Source organism: Dromaius novaehollandiae, chromosome Z (assembly GCF_036370855.1).
Source record: "Dromaius novaehollandiae isolate bDroNov1 chromosome Z, bDroNov1.hap1, whole genome shotgun sequence".
NCBI classification, from domain to species: domain Eukaryota; kingdom Metazoa; phylum Chordata; class Aves; order Casuariiformes; family Dromaiidae; genus Dromaius; species Dromaius novaehollandiae.
This window is the reverse complement of record NC_088132.1, coordinates 78,858,208-78,877,950: the sequence shown is the minus strand read 5'-3', so window position 1 is coordinate 78,877,950 and position 19,743 is coordinate 78,858,208. Positions and strand designations below refer to the sequence as shown.

The window sequence follows — 19,743 nt, the reverse complement described above, 5'->3', positions numbered from 1 at the left end:
AGCTTTTTTCATTGCACTTTCATAGGATTTAGAGGCCGAAGCCTTACCACCCCTAACTGACATGGAAGTCTACTCAGAGAAATGTTCAAATTGTTTACTGAATTTGTCTTCTGGTTAAAGTTTTCTAGAGTATGTGTCTGCACCCCTAACAGAAAACATAAGCCATGTCTGGCTTATGTTTGTTTTAGTTGCCCTCATCTAAGTGTCTTGTATGATTTGAGATAGCCTGTGTTGTGCTGTGTGGCCTCCAGCTGTTGCTCCAGAAGTACACAATCTCCCTTAGATCCTGTGTGAGATATGCCAGTATCATGCAGATGTTTTGGATACCCTACGACATCTCAAATAACACTAGGCCCTCTAAGTGTGGGCAATGGGAAGAAATATTAAGTCAGTGGTAAAACGGAATGCTTTTAGAGATGGCCAAACAAGAGCCAAGAAGTCATACAGAAGCATTAAGGTCTAACCCTAAAGCAGTAAAGCCACATCAGCATAACATTACAACTAGGATAATTAGCGTTAGTTTTCTGCAAAGAAAGTTCACTTGAGAATAGCTTGTCAGTGTTACTTGGGTGGTTTCTGTGCTTGTGGTTGAAACATAGCTGGTAAGACTAACTGTGCTGAGTAAGGCTTCGTAGGAGTATACAGAAACATATCTAGAAAAATAAATTTTGGTAGTGTTCTGGAACAGGCATATTTATGCACGTCTGAATTGCGTGTCAAGACATGGAATCCTGTCAAGAAGAAGCTGTCCCAGTTCTTAAATCCTAGTCTTCTCAAATTCAGAAATACTCCTAAAATTAATATTTTGACTTGAAATGTCCAGTTTTCTGGAATTCCATTATTTTCTGATCCGTTTGAATAAACAAAGTTCCTGGATAATAATATGTGATTGCTACGTGCATATCTGTTATTGTACGGGCTCAGTGGGGCAGAAATCTTCTTGTTAATCTTTGTACAGTACCCTGTACAGTGAAATTGTTCTCCATCACCAGTTTTCTAATTGGATTGCAATGCAAATGATAAATACAGGGATTTATGCAGTTTCCCATCCTATGGCTGATCTTGTTTTCTTTTACGTTAATCTGAAGTGTGAGAGGGATGATAGAGTGCACAGCTGAAATTTTCTTCAGCGTCTTTAAAGAAAGTATCTTTAATAGCAGTGTATTTAAGGAAAATGCAGTATTTAAGGAAGGTATTCTATCAAAAGAGGGATCATAGAAAAAGGCAGAAATTTGCTTTTGAGATAACTGGGGAAATGGTGATAAAGGCTGCTATTCTATCAAAGGAAGTGAGGATAGAAAAAGTAAAACTAAGATTTTCTTGCTACCAGAGGTAATATTTAATAATGAGCAGCAGAAAATGTGAAGCTTTGGGAGTCTTATTTTTAGGATTCTTTTTGTATAAGATAAAATTATATAAGAATGAATATTATGGAACAGCCTTCTGGAATATATTTGCTGATAATGGAAATAAGGCTGGCCTATTCATTGAGGTTATACACTGAACAGTTCTGCACTGTATTAAAAATTACTGAGTCTTTTCAGAACTAAGCTAATGCACTGCATGTAGCCATTCAGGTTCTGCTAACCATTAAACTAAATAGGATACTATTTCATGCATGATTTCGCTCAGTTAGCTGAAGAATGCAGTAGTGAGTCCGAAAAGGTGATGGGTAAAAGTGGAAATAAAAATCCCTTTGTTGAGTGTCATTTCCTTGTGATTTTAAATGCCTTATTAAGAGATCATTATGGATACTGCATTCATGTTTGCCAAAAATCTTAACAGATGATTCTATTCTTGATTCTGATAACACAGCTGTTTATATTGCTGCCAGTAGGAAAGGAACAGATTAAAAGTGACTGCTGATGATCTTGGAGCCTGAATTCGCAGGTAAGTAAATTCTCTAAGTCTCCTTGAAAACAGTAGCTTGTGGCATCCAGTCGGTCTAATGAGCAAAACCCTATAACTAAGGACAAACTTAAGATGCATTTTACCTGAAGATATCTGTCATCCTTCCATGTATTTATTCTCTTTTTGGATATGAAGAGTAGTATTTGTTATGTGCAAATCTAATGGGACTACTTTGCTACTTCAGTGAATGGAAAGTAGTCTCTGCGCTGAAACATTATGTAGATCTGGACGATACTTACTAGTTCTAATGTGCACTGCCATCTTGCTTATGCTTCTCTTCTGTTACATAGCTCTTATTTCTAATTGCTTCCTTTTTCTGCCACTGAGCTTGTAGCCAAAGTTGTTTCACTCAGTGGCTGCCGAATCATAGATTTAGAGTCAACTAAATTATTCTGAAGGAACTCCTAAATTCCATTCAAGTTTTACTTTTTCTTCTCTGATCAGTATTGCTTGTAACTTTCTTTTGGCCTTGGAAAATAGATCTTTTGAAGCACAAAGTAATGTGAATATTGTTTTCTGTTTGTCCATGTTAAAGGTAATTGATGATTGTCAGGAAAAAGCAAATCCTCAACTTCCATACATGCTTAATTGCTCTTCAGTCACCGTAATAGACTGTCCAGCAGTTATGAGGTGATGAAAGTTGACCTCTTTTCAAGATGGTTTTATGTATATTATAGCTATTGCACTGAGTTCAGTTTGTACAGATACACCATACAGGAATTTAAAATAGCTTGGGTAAGGTAACATAGCAGCTGTGAAAACATGAAACTCACTAGGTTAACTGTCAGGTATTGCCCCGGCTGATGGAGTGCAGGCTTGACAGTGTCAGATGAGCTATGGTATGTCTCTTATTCTATTATCAATACCCGAGTTAATGGTTTAAAGTAAGGTCATGTATGTCTATGTGAATTGCATAGGCAATTGTTGAGTATCTCTGCAAGCTTAAGGACATTTAAGTAGGCCTGGGGATTTAAGTGAAAGTTACACCATACTAACTGAATAACTGAAGTTATATTCAAGTAAGGCATATTGCTGTTCAAGAGCACTAAAAAAGACTTAGCATGAACACTTAATAGAATTTTATGAGACTGACTTTGTCTTATAATGCATTTAAATCATCTCAGAAAAGGAATTTTGAATTATACTTTAAAGAATCCTTAACAAGAAAGCTTTAATGTGTTATACATGTGATGGTATCAGTGGCAAACCTCAGTGTCTTTGCTTCCACATTTAGATATCCCAGAGGAGACTTCAGTAGGCTGTGCCACCTAAAAGTATCACGAGCGATATCAAAATTTTAAGAAACGTTATAGTTAACACAAACAGCTCTCACCATTTCCTGGCTCCTGAACTCTTTCATAATGCTTTCAGTCAGAGATGATAGCAGACTGAAACATTTCTGTATAGTTTCTACAACTATAAATTGTATTCTGTGCTAGAATTCTGTCTGTTTTGTTACAATCAACTTTTTTTATTCATAAAGGTTCTTTTCAACCCCTTTTTTACCTTTTAAGGGTTTTTCTTTTCAAGGGATAAAATTATATCCAATTAATCCTGTTACACTCCCCAAGACATTGGAACTGAAACAGCTTTACAGTAACCTGTTGTCTAATGCATCTCTGAGGTGGCAGTACAAGATTGTTTTGCTGAAATTTGTCAGCATCTGTGATCTTTGTCTTTGTTTTTAATTTAACGATATATTTAATATATTTACAACAGAAACCTTTCCATGCCCTCTAAAATGCTTTGCACAGCATCACTTTATCTCTCTGAAGAGTGCAGAATTTATAGCTTACTAAGACTGACAAAGATTTTCTGCTCTCATTTCCTTTGGTACTTGCAGTATTAACAAATCATTTAAGCGTAATTCCCATTCAGCATTTGTGCACTTAACAAACTAATAGAACAATATAACATAGCAATACTACTGAAGATAGCCCTACAAATTAGAGAAAATACAATCAGTTGGCTTTGAGAGTCAGTTTAAATGAGGGCAACAAAATGGTCTTTATTTCTTTAAAGAGGCTAATCAACAGATAAATGGCTGCAAAAAGAAACTATTCACATGTGGTTTCCGGGGAGTTGGTGGAATATGTATGAGCTGACAGTGGAAGATCACTACAGGATGGCTGATAGGGAATGAGCAAGACAATAAGACAGGGAGAAGAAGATGGATTGTAAAGTCTATTGAATGGTAACATCTAGTGTTGTGCTGGCACTGCAGCACTGATTACTGTCTTGCACTATTTACAGATTTATATAAGAATGGGAGATACCTAGTACCTCTAAGTCCATTAAGCAGTGTGCTCTGGAAAAGGAGGAAGACTAGATTGGCAGAGTACTAAGCGTCCTAATCCCTGTCTGCGAAGAAGTACCATTTCTAAAAGGCGGTAGCCCTGTATAAGGAAAATAAAGTTTTCTGGGTATCAGTGGGAGCAGGAGACAATAGGCTAGAGTCTGAGCAGGTGTAAATCCCTCTTCAAAACCCCCTCTGGGAGTGTTTACAAAAAAACTTCAGATGCATCAGTTTGATCATGAAAAACACTCAGGAGAGTATTAACAGTGTCTGTTTTAGGGATCTGACTGGTTTGGGTGATCATAGTCTTTGGAGAGAAGAAAACTTCAAATTCTGATGCTCTGGAGAAGTTATCTTTCTATGGGGGTACATCTTAGACCAGATCAGGAGTGTGCTTTTGCAGAGAATACACAGTTGTCCTTGTTTATCATACATCATGGCATAGTGGAACATGCAGACTGGATTACTTTTGGATGAAACTAAACCTGAAGTTGTGCCTCAGTTTACTAGTGGGCTCACAGTCTGTGGGACCAGAACAGAACTGGTTGAAAGTAAAACTGCTGAAACAGATCTACTCTTATTAGCCCCACTATTTGCTGATATAGGTATAGCCATTTAGTACCTAAAAAGTTGAAGTTACTAACATTGCCACCAAATTCAAATGCCTAAGTAGATGCAAGTACAAAATATTAAATTGCACTTTCCACTTCACTTGTACAGAAGTCACCTAATGTTCATCCACCGCTAGTTCAGTCTCATTCACTGGCTACATTTTTAATAGTGTGGATTGCTCCTTTTTTATTCCTCCAGTTGTCTGTAGTAAGCTCTGGTCTTGTAAACTTGTGGGCAGAAAACATGTTACTGTTTTGAGTTCTACAGCGTTTGACACCAGAAGGCCCAGGATGCAACTGCAATGTTATTGGCTTTACATTATATGCAAACTTAACTAGTTATGTTCAAAAGCTTGTTCGGGGCAAAAAAAGCAGCACACATTATATGTAAATAAAGAATTTCTTGTTGGTATAATTGACATTTTGACCATCTAATCAAAACCAGTTCATATATGATTATTACAGAAAAAGAAAGGAATACTATTACAGAAAAAAAATCTCAATATGAACAATACAGTTAAAATTGCCATACACACACTTCCTAGGATCTACCCCTTTTCTTTGTTATGCTTATCCCTTCCACTGTTCCTCAGTGTCCTAACGTTGATGGCCTCAGTCTGGCAGGTGAGTCATCAGCATCCATAGTCTTTTGCAGGGAAAAATTATGGTGCTGACAATGGTGGTTTCTTTCTTTTCAGTCTATGTTTGCTAACATGTTTTACATCTTTTTCTTCTTTGGTCTTTAAATTCACATTACATCCAAACTTACTGTATATAATGCAGTTTACGTAGGTCAGATGCTATTTCTTTGTGCTCTCTGTTACTGTCAAACGTGGTTTTGCACAGCTCCAGGTCTACATTTCTTTAACTGACCAATTGGTGACTTGTTTGTAGCTCTGGGCCAGCTCGTACGCCATTTTCTACCATCCCATGCTCCTAGTCCTCCACACCATGTCCTGTGCCTCCACTTCTTAAGGCCTCTGCTGTCATACCAGGTCTGTGTTTCTATACACTAAATCACTACATTACTCATAAATATCTCATTATACACAAAATAAATGCCTGTTGCATCTATCTGTTTAAAAACTATCATTGTACCATACAAATACAAACAAAACAGATTAGCCATAGCAACCTGGTAGTTAGAAAATTTATTTAAGCTAAACAAGCTAAGATAAAGCTCCAGTCACATCAACACATGCAGGCAGAGCAAGCCTGACGAGCCTCGTTTCTTAGGCCTTGCAAACTCTTAGCACCTGTTAGTATCAATAACAGTACAATATTTACAGGGCAACAAACCTTATTCACATACAACATACAACAATTTATAATAATTCCAATTTTAGTAGATCTAGTCTTCAAGATGACGGCATCAAAAACTTTAGTATACAATTTTACTTTTTTTTTTGTCACTTCTGAAATGGACACATGAAATCTTTGAAAAGCCCATCTATCACAATGAAGAAAGGAAAAGCTGGAGCCACATAATCCTAAATTGAACTAAATCTGACCTAATCAGGGATGCTACCCAAGTTCTGTCTCATAGTCAGTTCTTCCTGACACAGAATATTTTCTTCTCTGGCCAGCTGTTCCTTTGCATGTGATTGCTTCAAGTATTTTCCTCCAGGCTTGTGCCTAGAGGTTCCTAGTCTTGGGCAACTTTGCTCACATAGTTGTTGCCTCAGGGACACTGTGAGGATAAATCTATTAAGACTTGTAAAGCGTTCAGATGTAATAATGAAAAAAGCCGATAAATGTATTACGAAAAGTACAAGCTGGATACATTATCCAAGGCTATAGAATCTGCTTTGTAGAATACATTTGTGACAGAGAGAGCTTATGTTCCCCTGATTTACTCACCAGTAAAATTTGCCACTATGTAATCAGTTCTGTACACTATCAATTGACTAGTTAAATGCTTTGGGGAGAGTATCATAACTAATCAGTGAACCATTTATTTACAAATAGTTTTCTTCTCTTGAGCAGCTGCAATGTTGATTGATCTGAGGCTCTTGATCAGATAGTGAGATAAACCTACATTCATTAAGCGTAGCTCCAAAGCCTGTTGAAGTCAATGAATCTCTTAATTGACTTCCGTGGGCTTTGGAACAGCCTCTATTTCTATAATCTCTAAAAGCCTCCAAGAAATGATGTTTCCAACTTTCTTCCTCTATTATTCATTTACAAGAAAGAGGACAATATCTGAAAAACTTTTCATTTTCTCATTGTAAGCCAAGCCAACTGAGACACAATATTGGCGGGGGAATACTGAAGACATAAATGGAGTTGAGAAGATGCACATGTGAAGAGAAGAAAAAAGAACAATTCCAGTGTGAATGATCAAGGATGAAATAGCATATAAGTTTTTGAAGCTGAGGAACAACATTATTTAAATTAAATGTACAGCCCTAGACTGTCAGGTAGGCAGGTGTGGTGTAGAGGACATCACACGGGGAAGACTTTTTAAATTATTAACCTTTTCCGATCTAATAATCACACAAAATATATTCTTTGTCTCCATTTCCTCTGATTGCTTGTGCTTTGACCCATATTTAGGTTTATCTTGCAAGTTTATTCTTTTTTTCATTGTTTTTCTGTTTTGAGGCATGAAGAAGTTGCTATTCTTTTTTTACTGCTACTTCAGTTCTGAAATTACGTAAGTATTCCTATTCATGAAATGGAGACTTTCCTTTGGAGATTTCTTTATGAATATTAAACAGCTAGAATCATGAAAGGTGTTTACAAAATATCACAACATGATGAGGAAGTGCTAAATAGGAAAATAACAATATCTGATGCTGGAACTACTGCTGGTTATAAATGGTTACAGCATTTTAGAAGCCAACTGGATGGACTCATGCCATCATGCACAACGACTGAGTCAGGGTCCTGACAGGAAGAAATTTTTTTCAAAAAAAAAGACGACCTGTGAAATTTGTTTAGCTTCTGAGTTCTTAGTGCATATGTAGAAAGGACTGTAATGAGTCACAGAGAATCACAGAATGGTTGAGGCTGTAAGGGACCTCTGGAGATCATGTAGTCCAGTCCCCCTGCTCAAGCAGGGTCACCTAAAGCATGTTGCCCAAGATTGTATCCAGAGGGTTTTGAATATCTCCAAGGAAGGAGGCTCCACAACCTCTTTAAGCAACCCGTTCCAGTGTTCAGTCACCCTCACAGTGAAGAAGCTTTTTTTCAAGTTCAGATGGAACTTCCTGTGTTTCAGTTTGTGTCCATTGCATCTGGGCTTATCACTGGGCACTACTGAGAAGAGTCTGGCCCCATCCTCTTTACACTCTCTCTTCAGATACTTATGCACATTGATAAGATACCCCTCAGTCTTCTCTTCTCCAGGCTGAAGAGTCCCAGCTCGCTCAGCCTTTCCTTATAGGAGAGATGCTCCAGTACCTTAATTTTCTTCATAGCCCTTGGCTGGACCCTCTCTGGTAGTTCCACATCTCTGTCATACTGAGTAGCCCAGACACGGACAAAGTACTCTAGATGTGGCCTCACCAGGGCTGGGTAGAGGGGGAGGATCACCTCCCTCAACCTGCCTGCAATGCTCTTCCTAATGCATCCCAGGATACCATTGGTCTTCTTGGCCACAAAGCTACATTGCTCTCTCATGGTTAATTTGTCATCCACCAGGACTCCCAAGTCCTTTTCTGCAGGGCTGCTTTCCAGCAGGTCAACCCCCAGCCTGCACTGGTGTATGGGGTTATTCCTCTCTAGGTGCAGGACTTTGCACTTCCCTTTGTTGAACTTCATGAGATTCCTCTCTGCCCATCTCTCCAGCCTACTGAGGTCTCTCTGAATGGCAGCACAGCCATCTGGTGTATCAGCTACTCCTCCTCGTTTTGTATCATCAGCAAACTTGCTGAGGGTGCACTCTGTCTCTTCATCCAGGTCACTGATGACTAAGGTGAACAGTATTGTTCACCCCTGGGATACACCACTGTCTACAGGCTCCCAACTAGACTCTGCACTGCTGATCACAACCCTCTGAGCTCTGCCATTCAGCCAGGTCTCAGTCCACCTCACTGTTCACTCATCTAGCCTGCACTCCCTGAGCTTTTCTGTGAGGATGTTATGGGAGGCAGTGTCAAAAGCTTTACTGAAGTGACAGTGGACAACATCCACTGCTCTCCCCTCATGTACCCAGCCAGTCATCCCATCACAGAAGGCTATCAGGTTCATTAAGGATGATTTCTCCTTTGTGAATCCATGCTGACTACTCCTGATCACCTTCTTATCCCTCACATGCTTAGAGATGGCATCCAGGATGAGCTGTTCCATCACCTTTTCAGGGACTGAGGTGAGGCTGACTGGCCTGTAGCTCTTTAGGTCCTCCTTCTTGCCTGTTTTGAAGACTGGAGTGACACTGGCTTTCTTCCAGTCCTCAGGCACCTCTCCTGTTCTCCATGTCCTTTCAAAGACGATGGAGAGTGGCCTAGCAATGATGACCACCAGCTCCCTCAGCACTTGTGGGTGCATCCCATCAGGGCCCATGGAGTTGTGGGTGTCAGGTTTGCTTAAATGATCTCTAACACGATCCTCCTTGACAAAGGGAAAGTCTTCCTTTCTCCAGACTTTCTGTGTGGTCTCCAGGGTCTGGGATTCCTGGGGGCTGGCCTTAGCAGTAAAGACTGAAGCAAAGAAGGCATTCAGTATCTCTGCCTTCTCTATATCTTTCATCACCAGGGCCCCTGCCCCATTCAGTAGCGGGCTCACCTTTTCCCTAGTCTTCTTTTTGTTACTGATGTATTTGAAGAAGCCCTTCTTGCTTGCATAGGCAGTTGTTGGGTATCTCTGCAAGCTTCTTGCTGTCCTTCACATCCCTTGCCAGATTAAGTAGCAAATGAGTCTTGGAAAAGTTGTATGGACAATGTGTAAGCTGGTGGGTCTTAAGCACATGTTTTGCAACCTAGTTTCCTTTCTCCTTTGTGTGTCTATGTATTGGATGTTTTGAGAGGTTTTTCAGTGCTGCTTACTGTGTAATTTTTTGACATTAAACCTTATGCTTTTAATGTTAAAGGTCATTACTGGGCAGGACAGATCTTCTCTGAGCTTTCTCATATAGTTGTTGTTGAAGCCTAAAATATTGCCAGACATGGAAGAAATTAATCTTGTGATCCATTTTTGCCTTGGTACTTACTAGCGATTCTGCTGATGGTCCTCAGATACTACAAATGAGAAGGAAGGATTTTCACTTGCAGTTCAGAGGATTGATACATCTGCTTGTAGAGATGAAAAATTGCTATGTTGGTCTTCGTGGACGTTAATAGTGAGGAGAAAGCTATCAGAAACACATTAGGTGCTTATTAGTCCCAGGACTGTAAGATCCAACTATATTACCTCCATCTGATGATCGCTACTAATTCTGCTATTACCTGATTTCAGTAACACCACACAAGCTGCTTCCATCTTAGACTTTGTGAAGTGCTCTAAGTTTAAAAGTGCTAGAAACAGTGTGAGAAAGAGGAGTGCAGGAGATGTGACTCTGAACATTTTAAAAATAGTTATATTTTAAATGGGGAGGACTAAGAAAGAGACAGTGTCTATCAAAACCCATATATTTTGAGGCTGGGCAGATCAGATCAAATGAAATCAAGTGACACTGCGAATCAAGTGACCATGGGTCATGAGTCCTTGGTTGAGCATGTTTTCTTAATAACTGAGATGTGTGAGGTCCTAGAGAAGTAGAGCCTTTTTTTTAAAAGCAGCTACTCAATGTTGTATAGTCTAGACACATATTCAACTTGTCTGAGGAACACCTACTTTTTATGTTGCAGCAACTTACTTACTCATAATCGTTTGTTCATGTTTTAAGATTGTAGAATGCATTTGAGAGATATGCAAAATCTGAAGGAACTAATTTGGTTCCTTGGGTTGTTATACATGGAAAAATGCATGGTCGCTTCCAATATTTCATTTTGTTGCATATAAATCTAAATCTTCTCATCTCAAAGCCAGGCATAAACTTAACTGAAATACTACTGCTCTGTGGATCCAAACAAAGGATATACAAAGGTTTTCTATTTAGCACTTAGTAATTATGAAATTATTGTGTATTTAGTATTCCTATTATGCTACCATCAGTTACTATGCATTGTTATTTAAATTCAGTTCCTCTTAGAAACCATGACTTTAAAGATCCTATTAACTTTGGAAAGAATATCTCTATTCAGTACCTAAAGGAAAAACGTCCCCAAAATGTAAGGTTCTCAGATGTCATACAGACTAGTTCTTTACTTCATGTGTTTTTAACTAAAATTTGTCAAAAGACTTGAGCTAACAATCTAATATTTAAGTAAGAAAAAAGGCTGATCATGAGACGTAGACTTTGCATTTGTCTGTGGTTGCCCAGGTTTTAAATGCAGTACTTGTAATAGTCAGATCCCAAAGATCTTTTTTTCCTTTTTCAGGGAGGTTGGGCAGAAATGGATGAGATATTTTCAGTTTAGTTAGGGAAACATTTCAGTGATGAGTCCTTGTGTGCTTAAATGTGCAGTTGGACAATATATTTTACAACATACCTTGAGTGATGTGGTAGATGCTTTTGAAGTAAACGATAAATCTTCCCTAATCAGAAATGACTGTGTGAACAAAGCTATCTCAAAGTCACTCATTATGTGCATAACAGCATATGAAGAGTGTGAACATCATTTGTTACTGCTACAGAGAGCCTATTTAAAGCAGCTCACACATATTGCACTACTTTGCCATCTTTTTGCCACCAAAACAGAATAAAAAATAAAGCCATCTCACATTTAGAAGTAGATGCAGGACCTAGATGAGAGGAATTGAAGATTGTCCCAGAATTCGTATCTCTGACAAGCTCATCTGGCACTTTAGCAAGGCCTGAACTTCTATACTGTGGTTAACAAATCTTCATAGTGGATCTTACCTTGCCATTTTGTCTAGCTGAGCTCTCCATACAATTGCACAGATTTTATAATATCACTTTCTCTTCAAGAAGGCTCTAGAAATAGGGCAAGTGTGTCTTGGGCAGTTCCACTAGACATGATTCTGTCAACTGTTATTTAAATATACGTGCAACTTGATGGAAATATCTGAGGGCTGAGTAAGTATGGTACCTTTCTGCGATCTGAACTACACTTTGGAATTGTCCATCTCCCTCCATTAGCTGAGAAGGGAAGGGTATGGAGACCATAATCTCAAGCATTCATTCAGGCATTTTAAATTCTTCGATGAAACAGTGGAAAAAATACATCCCGAGAGTTACACACAGCTATTGAGATGGCAGTTTGCTAAAAATTCTTGGCTGTTAGGAGGCAACAGATTAGGAGTGTTTCTATACAAAGTGCTTGTGCAATCAGTGTCACAAAGTTCACACTGTTATGATAAATGGATTTGATCCTAGGATGGAAATTCAGATACCTAGATAGCCCACAAATGTATGAGCCCTTTCATATCAACTGAATTAGCTTCTATGTTTCCATATAAAATCTCTTCAGAGTCATTATTTTTAACCCAGTCTAATCAGATATGATTCATCTCACCTCACTTTAGCCATATGAAGAAGTCTTAGCTACAAATCTAGGCTCCCTCTATAGTTAGTAGAAAGACAGAGACATTTCTAGGATACAGTTCATCAAGTTTGAGATGTAGATGATTTGCCCACTTGTGTTACCTGTCTCTAAATAACTTACTGCATAGGTTATTTAAATGACAAAGGTACACTAAATCTCCGAGATAAATAAAGCTGAAGTAAATTCCTCATATATAAGTTGAAATGACTGCTTATCAAACTACGTTGAAGGTGGTATTTTTTTAAGAGTGGAGAGAAAACATTTTTGGAATGAAATTGCTTGTGATGTTAATAAATGGATTAAAAGGTCCATTACATTTCCATGAAGACCCAGATTGTCTCTGGGCTTCCCTGTGAAAACCTGTTTATCTGTATCTAATAATTTTTTCCTCTTATTTGTTGTATTTTAGATTGTCAAGGGCAAGATTGTCATTTGTCTATTTCTGTATAGTAGTTTTTACAATTCAGTCATGATTTAAAACTTACTATTGTATCACCTTAATCAAAATAATGACAGTTTTGGAAAGCATAATCGCTGAAAATTTTTCTGATGCTAGTCTCTCTTCTCTTGGTTTCTTGCAGCGAAAGCTATATCTGTGCTTTTACACATGCCATCTGATTTATTCATATGAGATGCATCTTCAGTTTGTTACATAGCCTGTTCATTTTCTGATAAAAATGACAAAGACTATGAATAGAAAATTGTAAAGAGACCAGTGTGACAGAGGGGAAACATTTTTGAAGTCAGACAGTGAGGAAGTATTAGTGATAAACTGCCAGTTTTATGCTTTCTCTGGCAACCTATGTTACCCTTTTTTCCCCTAATACTACAATGCTGTTGAGTAGGTCTCTGACACAATGACTGCATTATCTGCTGATAGAATAAGCAGCTATTATTGGACCATGTTCCTGCATTTGACAAGGGGCAGCTATAATTTTACTTTGTGCGTGCAGTTTCACCTGCAGCCTTTCTGAAAGCTCTCATTTGTATGCAGCAAAGCCAAGCCAAGCAAGTACAGGTTCTGCCCCCGTCCACAGCATGTCACAATGGCAGCACCTAGGAAACCCATTAATATTTATGGGAAGGGAACAAAGAAATCAAAGCATCTCTGTCTCTCAATTTATTCCTTTTTTTTTAATTTAATTTTGAAACAACTTTTGGAGATGTCAGCCCTAGAGCAGTTACAGTAAGACAGGGATGCACGTGTGGTGTTCAGTCATAGCTGAGAAACGTCATGCTGATTTTTCTTCAGTGAGTTTGTGACTTTCTCCATCGTTTTATGAATTTAATGCTTTTTAACCTCTCTCTCATTGAAAAGGCAATTAATTAAGCACTTCCTCCTCATTAAGTGCCTCTTGCTGTTCCTTGTTTTGGAGGCACAATGAGCCCCTCTGTTTCTCCTGTAGTTGAGAGATAGTCCAGGCAGAACCATAGCATTGGTGGCCACATGTATGCCATGCCTCCTCCTTCATGCATGGAACCATCCTGGAGGCAGAACGGGCTGTCAGGAAGTAAGTCCACAAATGCCACTGCAGCACTGGCAAAGACAGTAACTCATATTTCTCCTTCTCACACTGCAAGTAAAATTGCCATAGTGCAGAGTGACAGAGAAGTGCATATATTTGATCATGCTCTGGATACTTCCTCCTGCACTCTATTCATTTCTATATGATCTGTAAGTAGAGGTTGAAGATTAAATGCCTCCTGGTGGGAATGGAACAACTGCAGTACCTAGTAGAAGGATGTCCGAGGCATCATCTAATAACTGAAATCTGCAGTGCTGTAGCTCTTTCCATCTGAGCACTTTCAAGCACCTCTGCAAGCTCTCTGGGATCTGAGTGGCTAATGAATCTCCAAAACTCTTGTGAGGTGGTCTCATTCTGTATGCACCTACACTGACACAACAGGAAAAGTGAAGTTTCCTGCAAGGAAGAGCAATGGATTGAGGCTTTGGAAACTGAGTTCAAGTGCTGCGCCACATCTCTGCCACCAAATCCCCTCCTGCCCCTTATCTAATCAGATGGTAAATTCTGCAAAGTAGGGACTGTCTCTTCCATATTTCAGCTGCCTAGAAATACAAGGTTCTCAGTAAAGGCTGATGATAAGTCATTAGAAATGGAGACAGGTGCTCCCAGCTGTGAGTGAGGAGGGACAGGCTTTGAAATATCTCTTCTCATACACATGGCAGTTTCTTCACACTTGGACAAATCGTGGGGCGTGACCTTCACATTGGATCTTGTGATGGCAGCTCCCGCATCTCTACTCACAGGTAGCTTCCTGTGGGAAGGGAGTGGACACAGAAGCATGTGCTGCATTTACACTCCTGGTTGCTATATTGAGCGCCAAAACTGTCCTATGGCTTGGAATATTGGAAGAAAGCTTTATGTGTAGCCAGGACTGTGATAGGGGAGTGGGAACGGGTGCTGAGGAAGGGACTGCAGCACCTTATCACAATATTGCATCTGCACCTGGAGATAAGATCGGTTTCTACACTCTCTCAGTAATGTAGCTTAGTTCCTTTCCTATGTGATGAGTTATGTTCTTCTTTCTTTATGAATAGTCTTATATTCAGCCCAGACACTTCCAGGTGCTCTCTTGAGCTGCAGGTCTCTTCGAAGTCAAATTGCCTGTGCTAGTCAAAGGGTTATTAAAAAGGAGGGTTGTATGAATCATAAACAAAGAGTTCAGTTCTTGACTGCCTCTTGTCCAGACTGCTGTGGCAACAAAAGGCTCAGAAGTGTTACAGTCCTAGGAGTCTTAGCCTTAGCTCCCCGAGTTGGTTGACTTCTTCTGAGAACTCTTCCTTTTAATATGTGCATGCATAGAACTCCTTTATCTCTTTTCACTAGATTTTGGGTTTCAACCTGGCTTCCCTTTGTACTGTTTAATTTACCTTTTCAGCTCTACAAAGTATTCTTAAAAACTTACCAGCCCAGTTACAAAATCTACAAAATACACTTCATATGAACTTCATGATAGATTGACAAAAAAATACAAATACAATTCTTCTCCCTTCATGCGTATAGAACATACCTGAAAGAGTGATAGTTCACAATGATGTACTAGGAGTTTTGTTTGTTTCTTTGTTTTCTAACGGTTTTCCAGTGATGTCTTAGCATATAAAGGGAAAGGCAAATGAGTTGATCTTTTTAAGGAGAGGCAGCCTTCCACACCTGGGGTTATTCATAATGGTCATAACAGAGTCTTGGTATTTTCACATGCTTGCTACTAACTTTGCTGAGCTAAAATATATCTGGTTTATCATTTTACAGTTCTCTGACTTGAATGTCTGCTCATGTGTGCTGTCTGTTTACTGTCATCAGCTAAATGTATAACCCCTTTGCCAACTGCTCTACGGCTGGTTCCTTACATGTCCTCGCAGCTCTGGTGAAAGCAGAGGAAGAGTGAGCTGGTTGGAGTGGGAGGCGTTTCTGCAAAAAAACACCTCCAAGACTTGGAGCAAAAATCCACAAGCACACGGGAGTGTATATTTTAACTATGAGTGGTACCCATGACATGAACCCTGCCTCTAATTTACTACCATCATATGAATAACTAATTCGATAATCATGCTGTGAGTAGCCATTTGAGCATAAATTACTCCTGAAATCTAGACTTGGTTCATCTCCTTTTTGGGGGCCCTAGCTGAATACCCTCTAATGTTGTTTATCAATGTTGGGCTGTTTTTTGTTTTTTTATGATCACTCTTTTCCCTAAGATTCATCTATGTCTCATATTTTGGAAGAGTAAGAGAATGCAGAATCAGTGCCACAACTTCTATGATGGTTTAATTCTCTGTATTATTTACATATCAACATAACGTTTTTTTTTCTAAACAACGTATTACAAGTGCAGCAAACCGTCATTACAGCTCTGCACACTTATATGAAAGCCTAGGGCAATAGTAATTTAACTTGTTTGCCACATTAAATTTCTTTGCTTTCTCTAGTTTTCTCACATTTAGGGCAGTAAATATTCCTGAATTTAATATTGGAGCAAGCTTATTTTAATCTGCAAAGCCAGGCACTGGAAGAAGGGGCTTAAAAAAAATTAAAAGTCAGTTAATTGCGTGGCTGACATTCTTGCTGTAGCGATAAAGTGGAAGCCTTCATGAAAGCTACATTTACTTCAGCTACATAATAAAACAGCAATAACATATTCACCAGATTAGTCATTCATTTTCTTCCATGGAGAGCAAAGTTCGAATTTAGCCCAACCAAAGTCAGCAAAATAGGAAGGTCAGATAGCTATAACAATAATAAAAATATTGATAAAATAAGTTCAGTGATCCCAGTTAAAAGTGAATAAGCTGGAATCCACATCAGAAAACCATGATATGTTTGACACATTTGATAGCATGTGCTCCAAAGAGAGGTTTAAAATTAACTGAGCGTGGCAAGTGAACAAGCTTCACAATATACTGTCCTCTAGTTAAAGGTTGATACGCTCTGGTGAAGCCAGAGACAATATCAGGTGTATCTATCTCATTGAAGTGTCACTGTCTTACACTACAAAGTAGCTGTGACTTAAAAATACATATATCTATTAATAATAACAACCTGGTAGCATGTGCTGGTTGGAGAAAAAAACTGACAGCTCTACCCTTTCACCTGCAGACAGTGATTTTGCTTCAATATGTGCCTGAAAGCTGCAAAAGTGCTGTACTCAAGAGTTTACCAAGCTTGCTGAGTGTGTTTAGCTTTGGTGCCAGTAACAGTGAAGTTAAGACAAAAGCGCTAAATCCACCTCCACTTGTGCCAGGTCTAGATTTATACCACAAAAATAAGGTATGTCTAGATCTCTTTTTCAACTTTAAGATCAGGAGATCAGTGTGATCATTTAGGAAACAGATTGTCTAGTGTCCAGAAGGAATAATCAAGAGGTTGGTGAAATCTTTATAATAATAGAAAAACATCAATTTCTTGGAAGAGCTAGAAGATTTTCACTTCTAGTTCTTTTTGTACTGTACAGGCTGGAGGAATTTAGTCTCAGACAGGGTTACATTATTTTTCTGTACTGTTGTTCCATCGAAGTGTCAGTTGAGTTACTGAGTTATATCTGGCTTATTCAAGATACATTTCTGGCCTATTCCCATATGATAAAGACAAATAATAATAGTAATAACAGCAAGAGTAGCAATTTGAATTTACTTTATTTAAAAATTGCTTACCACCAAGCCTGTTGGCATATGAGTACTCTATTGACCATATGGCATTACACTTCAGCAGGGTTGTGCTGCCATTCAGAGAGATCTCAACAGGGAGGAGAAATGGGCCAACAGGAACCTCATGAAGTTTGATAAGATGAAATGCCAGGAAAACCCCATGCACCAGTACAGACTGAGGGTCAACTGCCTGGAAAAAAGCCTTGTGGAGAAGGGCCTGGGGGTCCTGTTAGACAACAAGTTGGACATGAGCCAGCAATGTGTCCTTGCGGTCAAGAAAGCCAATGGTATCCTGGGCTGCATTAGGAAGAGCATTGCCAGCAGGTTGAGGGATGTGATCCTCCCCCTTGACTCAGCGCTGGTGAGACCAGATCTGGATTGCTCTGTCCAGTTCTGGGCTCCACAGTGCAAGGGAGACAAGAATGTACTGGAATGAGTCCAGCAAAGAGCCACAAAGATTATTATGGGCTTGGAGCATTTGTCATACGAGGAGAGCCTGAGAGAGCTAGAATTTTTTAGCCTGGAGAAGAGAAGGCTCAGGGGGTATCTTATCCATGTGTAAAAGTACCTGATGGGGGGGACGGACTAAGGAAGACAGAGCTTTTCTCATTGTTGCCCAGAAACATGACAAGAAACAATGGGCACAAATTAAAAGACAGGAAATTCTATTTAAACATAAAAACCCCTTTTTCTGTAAGGGTGGTCAGACAATGGAACAGGTTGGCCAGAGTAATTGTGGAGTCTCCATCCTTGGAGATATTCAAAACCTGACTGGTCAATGTCCTGAGGCACCAATTTTGGATACCTGATTGGGATTCGGTTGTCTGTCCCTTGCAATCCATTCTGACTTCTGGGTTATTACAACAGCAGTGCACAGATTTATCAGATCCCTTAATGCAGGCACAAAAATATATGCTTTTTACCAAACATGCCCTAGAGATCTGTTAACAGCTTGCTTTCTTATGCACATGCATTGAAAATTGTATGGTAGTCTGCATTTTTTTTTTCAAAAAAAATTGTCTCCACAATGAAACACTATGCCTTAAAAAAAGACCTCTTTTCCTGCTTACAATGCTGATTGCCTGTATTCTTGATAAGTGAAATAATATCAAATAGATGATATGTGTAACAGGACATGACAGCATCCTCAAAAAGGCAGAAAGAAAAGCAAATAAAGAGCAAGCACCCTCCCATCTTTCAGACCCAATTCCTGATCCTCAGTTTTAACTCTGTTATTTCTTTTAATCTGTTTGGAAAAAACACTTCTAAGCAGGGCATCCTTATTGCAGGAAACATTAGTTTGAAGAGAGGGAAACGCAAAATAGGGAATTTGTATTTCAGTCACAAAATGGATCAAAGAAAACTTTCCTAGGGCAAGGTGCTGTTGTCAAGACTGTCCTGAAGAAAGGAAAATCATTACAGAGGATTATCTATAACAGTAGTTCTCTACCTTTCTTTCAGCCTGTGTACCCCAAGGCAGAAATACAGTGTGACTGATTATGATTACCACACTTCCGCACAAAGATGCACTCTTCTACAGATCTATTTTTGCATGTGTATTACAAAGTATTGTGATGTTTTTCCTAAAAACTCATCCACCATGTGCATATACATAAGCTCAGCCTAAAAACAGTAATAATGAAAAAGTTGTATATTCTCTTCATTCTCCCAGTCAGTGTGAATCAACGAATCCAAAAAATGCATCCACTGCTTTGGAAAGGATGTGACCAGAGATTGATTCCATAGCTCTTCCTTGATTAGCTCTCACTGGAGCTTCTCAAAAGGTCACCATTTTAAGGAGATTTTTCTGGAGAAACACTTATCCTTTCAACACTGATTATCCCTAGATATGAGGTGACTGGTGAAAAGGTATCCTTTAATTCTATTAAGTGCACCCTTGGATCTTACTTAAGTACCTGGAAGCACCACCTACATCTGTACTATTCACTAAAAGATCCCATTCTCAAGGGTCCACACCCTGAGAACAGCCCCTTGGAGCGCCTTGCATCTGTATGGCTAAGTCTCCTTCCACCACCAAAGCAAGGTGGCCTCATTCTTGCTGCCTATCGGGAACATAGCTTTGTTGTGCTGTGTCTGAATATCAGACAGATTGGGGTAAATTGTCATGGGCTGAAACTGTGCCAGGAAGCATGCTCACAATTAGCCTTTGTTAATTAATTAAACGCAGTTGAACACAGCACAGTGCTCAGG

The 19,743-nt window shown here is 39.2% G+C and overlaps 1 long non-coding RNA gene across 1 annotated transcript in view; it reads left to right on the top strand.

Moving 5' to 3' along the window:
- Positions 1-1,752: 1,752 nt before the first annotated feature.
- Positions 1,753-19,743, top strand: part of LOC135325014 (uncharacterized) — a 50,669-nt gene continuing 32,678 nt past the window's right edge. Inside the window, exon 1 of the long non-coding RNA XR_010386236.1 lies at positions 1,753-1,890. This is a non-coding gene — a long non-coding RNA (uncharacterized LOC135325014). The remainder of the gene's footprint in view (positions 1,891-19,743) is intronic.